Source organism: Puntigrus tetrazona, chromosome 17, assembly GCF_018831695.1.
Source record: "Puntigrus tetrazona isolate hp1 chromosome 17, ASM1883169v1, whole genome shotgun sequence".
Lineage (NCBI taxonomy): Eukaryota > Metazoa > Chordata > Actinopteri > Cypriniformes > Cyprinidae > Puntigrus > Puntigrus tetrazona.
In genome coordinates this window covers 621498-628059 of record NC_056715.1, presented here as the reverse complement: position 1 = coordinate 628059, position 6562 = coordinate 621498, and the positions used below count along the sequence as shown (strand labels likewise).

General features: G+C 42.0%; 1 long non-coding RNA gene across 1 annotated transcript; it reads left to right on the top strand.

Moving 5' to 3' along the window:
- Positions 1-505: 505 nt before the first annotated feature.
- Positions 506-6220, top strand: LOC122361644. The gene is made up of 3 exons (XR_006252993.1): positions 506-562; positions 2534-2708; positions 4974-6220. It is a non-coding gene; the product is annotated as an uncharacterized LOC122361644 (long non-coding RNA).
- The last annotated feature ends 342 nt before the right edge of the window (positions 6221-6562 follow it).

Here is a 6562-nt window from a genome sequence, read left to right as displayed (position 1 = left end):
ATACATTAGTGATAGCAATCAGTTATCATAACTGCTTTTGTAAAGTGGTTGCAATGTTTCATATATAGACAATTAAATTATAAATAATAATAATAATAGTTCAAAAACTAATTGATTTTATATTGACAACAGCTGCAATATGCACCAGTGTTTTTATTGAGTTGATAATGATAATAAATACTTATTAAACGGTTATATTCCAATAGTTTAAACGAAATAATTAATAATAGTTATTTTTGCAGATAATAATAAACCAAGACTTGTTGCTGTTATACGGTGATGATATCTAATTGTAGCCGTTTATAAAAATAATACTCCATATTTACTGCTTTTATGATGAGGCTTATTATTATTATTATATAGGCTATCGTATTATATGTTGTTATACTTTTTGTAAGCTACAGTATGCAACTGTATGCTCGACAGTTCACAAAAACACCTTTATTGGTGGTAAAATCAGCGTAACGCCAGCCTGAGACTCACGAGCGCACGAGGCTCGCTCCGAGGAGACGTCTCGCCGCCGAAGATCTGCTTATCTGAGGACGTCTGATTCTCATTCCAGGTACAGCTCCAGAGCCAGTCGGACCTCAGCACTTATTCGGTGTGCATTTCACGCGCCTGTTTGATTCGGCTTTATAAATATGAAAAATAGATGCATTGTTCACGAACTAGGCCACGCAACGTGAGGCTTTCGAGGCGTGAATAACTATAGCGACTAAGTACAGCAAACGATTTGCGTTACAAATGCGTCAATGACCAAGGTAATGACTAGAACAGCGTGATGGCCAACCGTGAGATCTGACGCAAATGCTGACGATCGGAGTGACTTTTGCATTTCTCGACTTTTTCCAAGATCGCGACGACAAATCCGAATCCCTGAACTCTTTCTAAACGGCGGACGAACCAAGCAGGTCGATCAATCAGGACTTTTGTACAGCTAAGAAAAAGACACCGGAAGTCTCAATAAAGCGATTATTTATGACAACGTCTGATTATAGACGCGCTTATTCTTCAAATGCATCTCTGTAACGCTGCAAAAAGTGTTATTCTTGGCCTCGATTTCCAGCATAAATATTGGATTTTTCCTCTCTGTTTTAAACACCTGACACGTTTTCTACCTGTATAGCCTTCTCTAGTTACTGACCTCTCAAAAACACGTATCATCTCCACGTAAGAAGGTTTGGATATTTGCGCTGGAAAACCAGACACAAATATCGAGTAAGAAAATCATTTTTGCAGTGTATTATACCTGCGCTCGCAATTATTCCTGTTAACGTCTGATTGAAATGCATTCTGAAACTCGTTTTAATTCATTGCGTATACGGCCTTCGCAGAACATTAAAGGTGAAATGAAGAAACGTGTTTTTCAGGAAGCTCCACTGGAGAATTTAGGCTGAAGAAATATTGCTTGTTCCTGAATATGAAATCATAAGCGCCTGCTTTACGTCATGTTCCCCGTTCCCAAATTACATTTCTTCTGTAAACCTTTCAACCGTTTGAGATCCTTTATCCCCAACCTAAAGCGTTTACGGTTATCAACCGCAAGTAAAAGGAAGGAAAACCCTTTATTTAAGCTCAATAAAGCATGGCTCTGCTATATCGTGCGTTTGCAACTGTTTATTATTCATACGTTTTAGCCAGATGTATTATATTAACAGACATCCAGACCTGTTTTCTAGCACACTTCAGTGACGGCGTGAGCTTTTACTGTCAGATGAGAATAAACATTCAAATTACAGCCGCCGACTTGAACACGAACGTTCATTTACAAGACGCATGCGCCCCGCTTGAAGCTTTAATAATTATAACGCATGCTTGTTTTGAGCATGCATTGCGCTTTGTAAAGAAATAAATCACCCGTAAATTGAAACTGACTAGAAATGTACTCCTCCTCAGGCCATCCAAACATCCTGTTAGAATTGCATCCCTTGCTCGCTTCAGCAGTGAATGGGTGCCGTCAGAAAGAGCGCTCCAGTCCATCGGTTAATGGGTCGGAAAGACGAAAGCAGAAACCAATCCGTCTTTAAGATGTTTTTAATCATAAACCATTCAGGGCGTCTATCCGTTAGTGCTTCCTCCGGGGGGGGGGGACAAGTGAACGGATCAGAGCATGTTCAAACGTGTTTGTGAGAGGACCACAGCAGATGGACCGACGGCACCCATGCACTGATCCTTCGGCGAGCAAGCGACGGGATGCTAAATGACTCCAAATCCGAAGAAGAAACACCCGTCTGCGTCTTGAATGGCCGGAGGGTGATTTCAGTTTCGACTACTCTTCAAGCATTCTTCAAGTATCGTGCAATCATTTCTGGTTGATGCCCGCTCGTGAAGCGCTAACCAGAATGCATGTTCTCGCGCGTTGACATGGCCGACCCGCTCGCCCTGTGCAGCCGTGCCCCGTGTGAAGGGGAACATGAGTGTTACGTAAACTCTGCCGTCCGAGTCTCGCTGCGTGCGTGCGCTCGCATAAGTGAAGCATTGAGCGGCGCGGGGTGATAAAAGACATGCATCACTGGATCTTTGTTGGTTTCAGGCCGTGAGCGTGATCGCTTTACAGCGGGCCGCTCGCAGACGCCAGCACAGTGGCAGCGGCCGCGCTCTAATGAGAGCTGACAGACGTGACAGAAAGAAAATGTCACAGCAGAGCCGTGAAAATAAACAGCTGCGCACGAGAAACCCAAGCTCTGAGCGCCTGCTTTCTGACTCAGGTACATTTAATCACCTTTAATCCCATTATGTTCCTGACCTGGGGATCTGTTTGATATGCATCACTAAATAGGCAATTTTTCCATAAAATATGCATAATTTCTCAATTCTGGAATTTGTTAACACTGCAAAAATAAATGTATTTTCCTGTATAAAAAATGACAAATGTCTAAAAAATTCTTAAACGTACTTTAACTTGAGAAACAAAAAAATAGGCTGTTGAGCCTTGTTTTGAATTAAGTTTGTTTCTGAGCCCAATTTCTTGTTTTAAGTTATTTTATTTTTCAGTAAACAAGACTCAATATGGTGAAGTCATTTTGCTTCTCCAGTAACTGGATTTAAAAATGTAGATATTTCTACTGAATAAGCATTGCATTTTTACAGTGTAAGCATGCATTAAAATGTGTTTATGAAAAACAATTCTTTTATCAATCAAAATGTTTTTTTATATTTACAATAGTTTTCTGCTATAATGTATTTTTGTTCATCTCTACTCAAATGAATCACCTTTTATATGCATCTATATATGCATTTTTTTCAATATGCATTCAAAAAAATACATTCATTTGCACAAAAACACGAGGTTATCAAGCATTATAGAACCACTTTACGACAACGGCTTATTTAGATGCACTAGAGCCCATGTCTGCTAAAGCTTTGTCTGTCACAACTATGAGATCTTCATTTACATTGCAGGGAGAAGAGCAGCATCTTCCATCTTCTCCTGAGTTGCACATAAAAAGGAAAGCCGTGCGACAGTGTTTCTGGTTGAAACGTTCTTCTAACGCTTTCAATTAGCTACAGCTGATCTTCTTTACCGTACTAACATTTGTTGGTACAGATGGAGCATCTCAGGCTTCGTCGCCAAAGTGCGTGATGGATTTTATCTAATGCACGTTTCCAACGATCATCTTTCTAGTCGGTATATCGGTAACTGAATACAAACAATAATCATCGAACATGCCAGCACATGTCTGAAAACATCCCAGCAGTGTATCAGATAATGTGCAATTTCCTCTGCGCTTCATTAAAGGTCCCGTTAGAGTTTTATTCCTCGGCTCTGCATGATGTTGCGATAATTGAACGCAGTCTTGAGTTACTGATCAGTTTCATTTCATCTGGAAGGATCTCGTCGCCAGAATACTAGACATTAAACACGCACTGATTGGCTGCTGCGTCCTAATAACGTTCAGCTATTTTAGTAGCATTTTTCTCGTTCCTGGAATATCTGCTCTGTCCGTCACAGGCGCTCAGTGTCTCCGGTCGGGACCGTGTTGTCACACACAGACAGCAGCGGCTATAAAATCGGAGACAGTCGTTTTTTTGGGAGGACCGACGCGCATCAAAAGCCCAGTGTCTGTGTTTCTGAGCAGGAAGAGGTCGTGATCGCAGCGATCGGGCGTTTGATTTATTAGACGCTATGCGAAATGAGGAATGTTTCCCGTGTCCTGCAGCAAACAGACTGCATTTCACATAAAAATCTTTTAACTGGAGACAGAACACGACTCCAGTAGAGACAGTGTAATTGTTGTTTTGAAACGGGGAAGAATGCAGAAAGCATCTCTCCTTTGCTCTCTACATCTTTTATGCATTTTTGGAAACATTTTTATCCAGCCATCCCTCCCAAAACTCTAAAATCCACCCAAGTAATGGTTTTCAGATGTTTGCAATTACTAAGAATGAGGTATAATTTGAATTTTCAGGACGGATTTGATGTTTTTAAAGACGCCTCTTTTGCTTTTACTGATCAAAAATACATCGCAAAACAGTACATTTGTGAAATATGATTAAAATGTATTAAACGCAATTCGTTCCCGAGAAGCGAAACTGAATTTTCACAATCATTGCTGCTCAAGAAACATCTCTGATTATTGTTAAAAACAGTCGTGCTGCTTCATGTTTTTGTGATTTTTATTTTTTTTTGGGGGGATGAATTGAAAGTACAAAAGAACGGCAATTATTCGAAATGGAGCTCTTTCGCAATGCCTTTACTGTCACATTTAATGCATCTCTGCTGAATAACGGCATTAAAAATCGGCCCCAGATATATTGCATATGCATTTCCCTGTCAGGCATTAAATTAATTCCTCAAAAAGTCGCACAGTTTGAGATACAGACATGTTGCGTGCCAAACTATAACACTTTAGGGTCAACGTTTGTTCAAACCGAGGGAAACTAACTTGGCCGTTCAGATGGTTGGAGAAAGACCATCTCCGCCAAAATGGCTCCTATTGGATGCGCGCTTAATTTTTTCTGTTCTTTTTCAGAGCTGTCAGTACGGAGCGGTTGGACGAGCCGAAATCCCAGATCTGGATGCGCTCCGTCAGGGACCCAATAAAGGCTTTGAGTAATGAACGCAGCGCTTCCTGCACCAGACTTTTATTAGGCTGCGCTCAAGTGCACCGAGTCTCACCACGAGCTTCGTCCGTTTCCATGTTCAGCAGACTCTGCGGCTCCCGTTGGCCTCGGGCGTCACCGATTGGCGCAGCCTGCCAGATAATAACCGCACGCTTCGCGCAGGTCAGTTTTCATTCTGATTACAAATCGGTTGTTGTTTTAAGACGTCCTATGCACTTCTGTCCGACTGCGTACGGGGAAGAAACGATGATGAACGTCGGCTCCGGTTGCGTCTGGCCCCTTGAATCGGGAGCGTCACGATGCCATGAAGTCATCGCAATCATCTGGCCGTCTAAATCCAGCGTTAGCGCTCTTTCTCAAAGCCAGTGTAATTTCTTGAACATTCCCATTTGAAGTCGTTGAGGTCATGCTTATGACTAGTGTCTTTAAACGTCTGAAACACAAAGCAGATTCTTGCAAAAGCCTCATAAATCATCGGGAAAGGTATTGACTAATATGGAGTCTCGAAGGGGGGCAGAAAGCCGCTTGGGAAAGCTGCAGAGGCTTTAATTATGGGCTCGTAAAATGCGTAACTTCTTGAAAAGGGGCGGCTTTTCCCTTTCCCTTTCTCGTTCTGCACAATCGCTTTTCCCCGGGCCGCTTCTTCCCGAGTTTCCCATAAGTGACTCACGTAGAGGAACGCAGCGACTGCAGACAACTGGAGCTTCACACCTCGGTGGCTAAATCAACTGGCTTGTGCGACTGGCAGAAGGAGAGACTTCCTGAGCAGGTGTCTGGATTTTCACATGTCCGGCGTGTCGCGTCCCAGAAGAGTCTCGCTGTCACGTATCAAACCCGAACAAACACGAGCAGAGCTCTTGTAAGGTCATGTTGTCCGTTCCTAAGAATAACCGGCTGAATTGAGCATTGTTCGGGGGGAGAATCTGAAAAAGGATCGGTCTTCTACACGGTTTCCCGTAAGCAGCGGCTGGCAGAGAGGACGGTGAACCCTTAGGCCCGATAATCAGTGACTGAGAAAGTGAGAAAACAGGCTTCCTGCAGCTCAAACTATAGAGAGGGTCATGGGTTCGATTCCCGGAGAAAGCAAGAACTGATAAGTCTCTTTGAATAAAAGTGTCTGCTAAATGCATTAGAACAGGCACAATCGCTCCTATACAGGTTAGTTTTTAGTTAGTTTTTGGAAAAACAATCAAAAAATATATATATATTCCAAATGGGGTTAGAAAAATAAGCCTTTGTCCAGTGTAGTATAGCCTACATTTTAATACACTTTTCACTTAATGACCATAGCATGAAAATACGAGGTTATTATTATTGAGAAGAACTTTAAAATCTGTGCATGCCTAAACCAAATGCATGCTGTAACATCTGGGTTCTAGAGCCAAACTTTACATAATAACTGATTTACTGTGTTGTTGCATTCAGAAGTACTGCAAAAATGCAATGCATGTTAATTACACGCAGCAATGCACTGGCAAAGCATTCTACTTTTGCATAC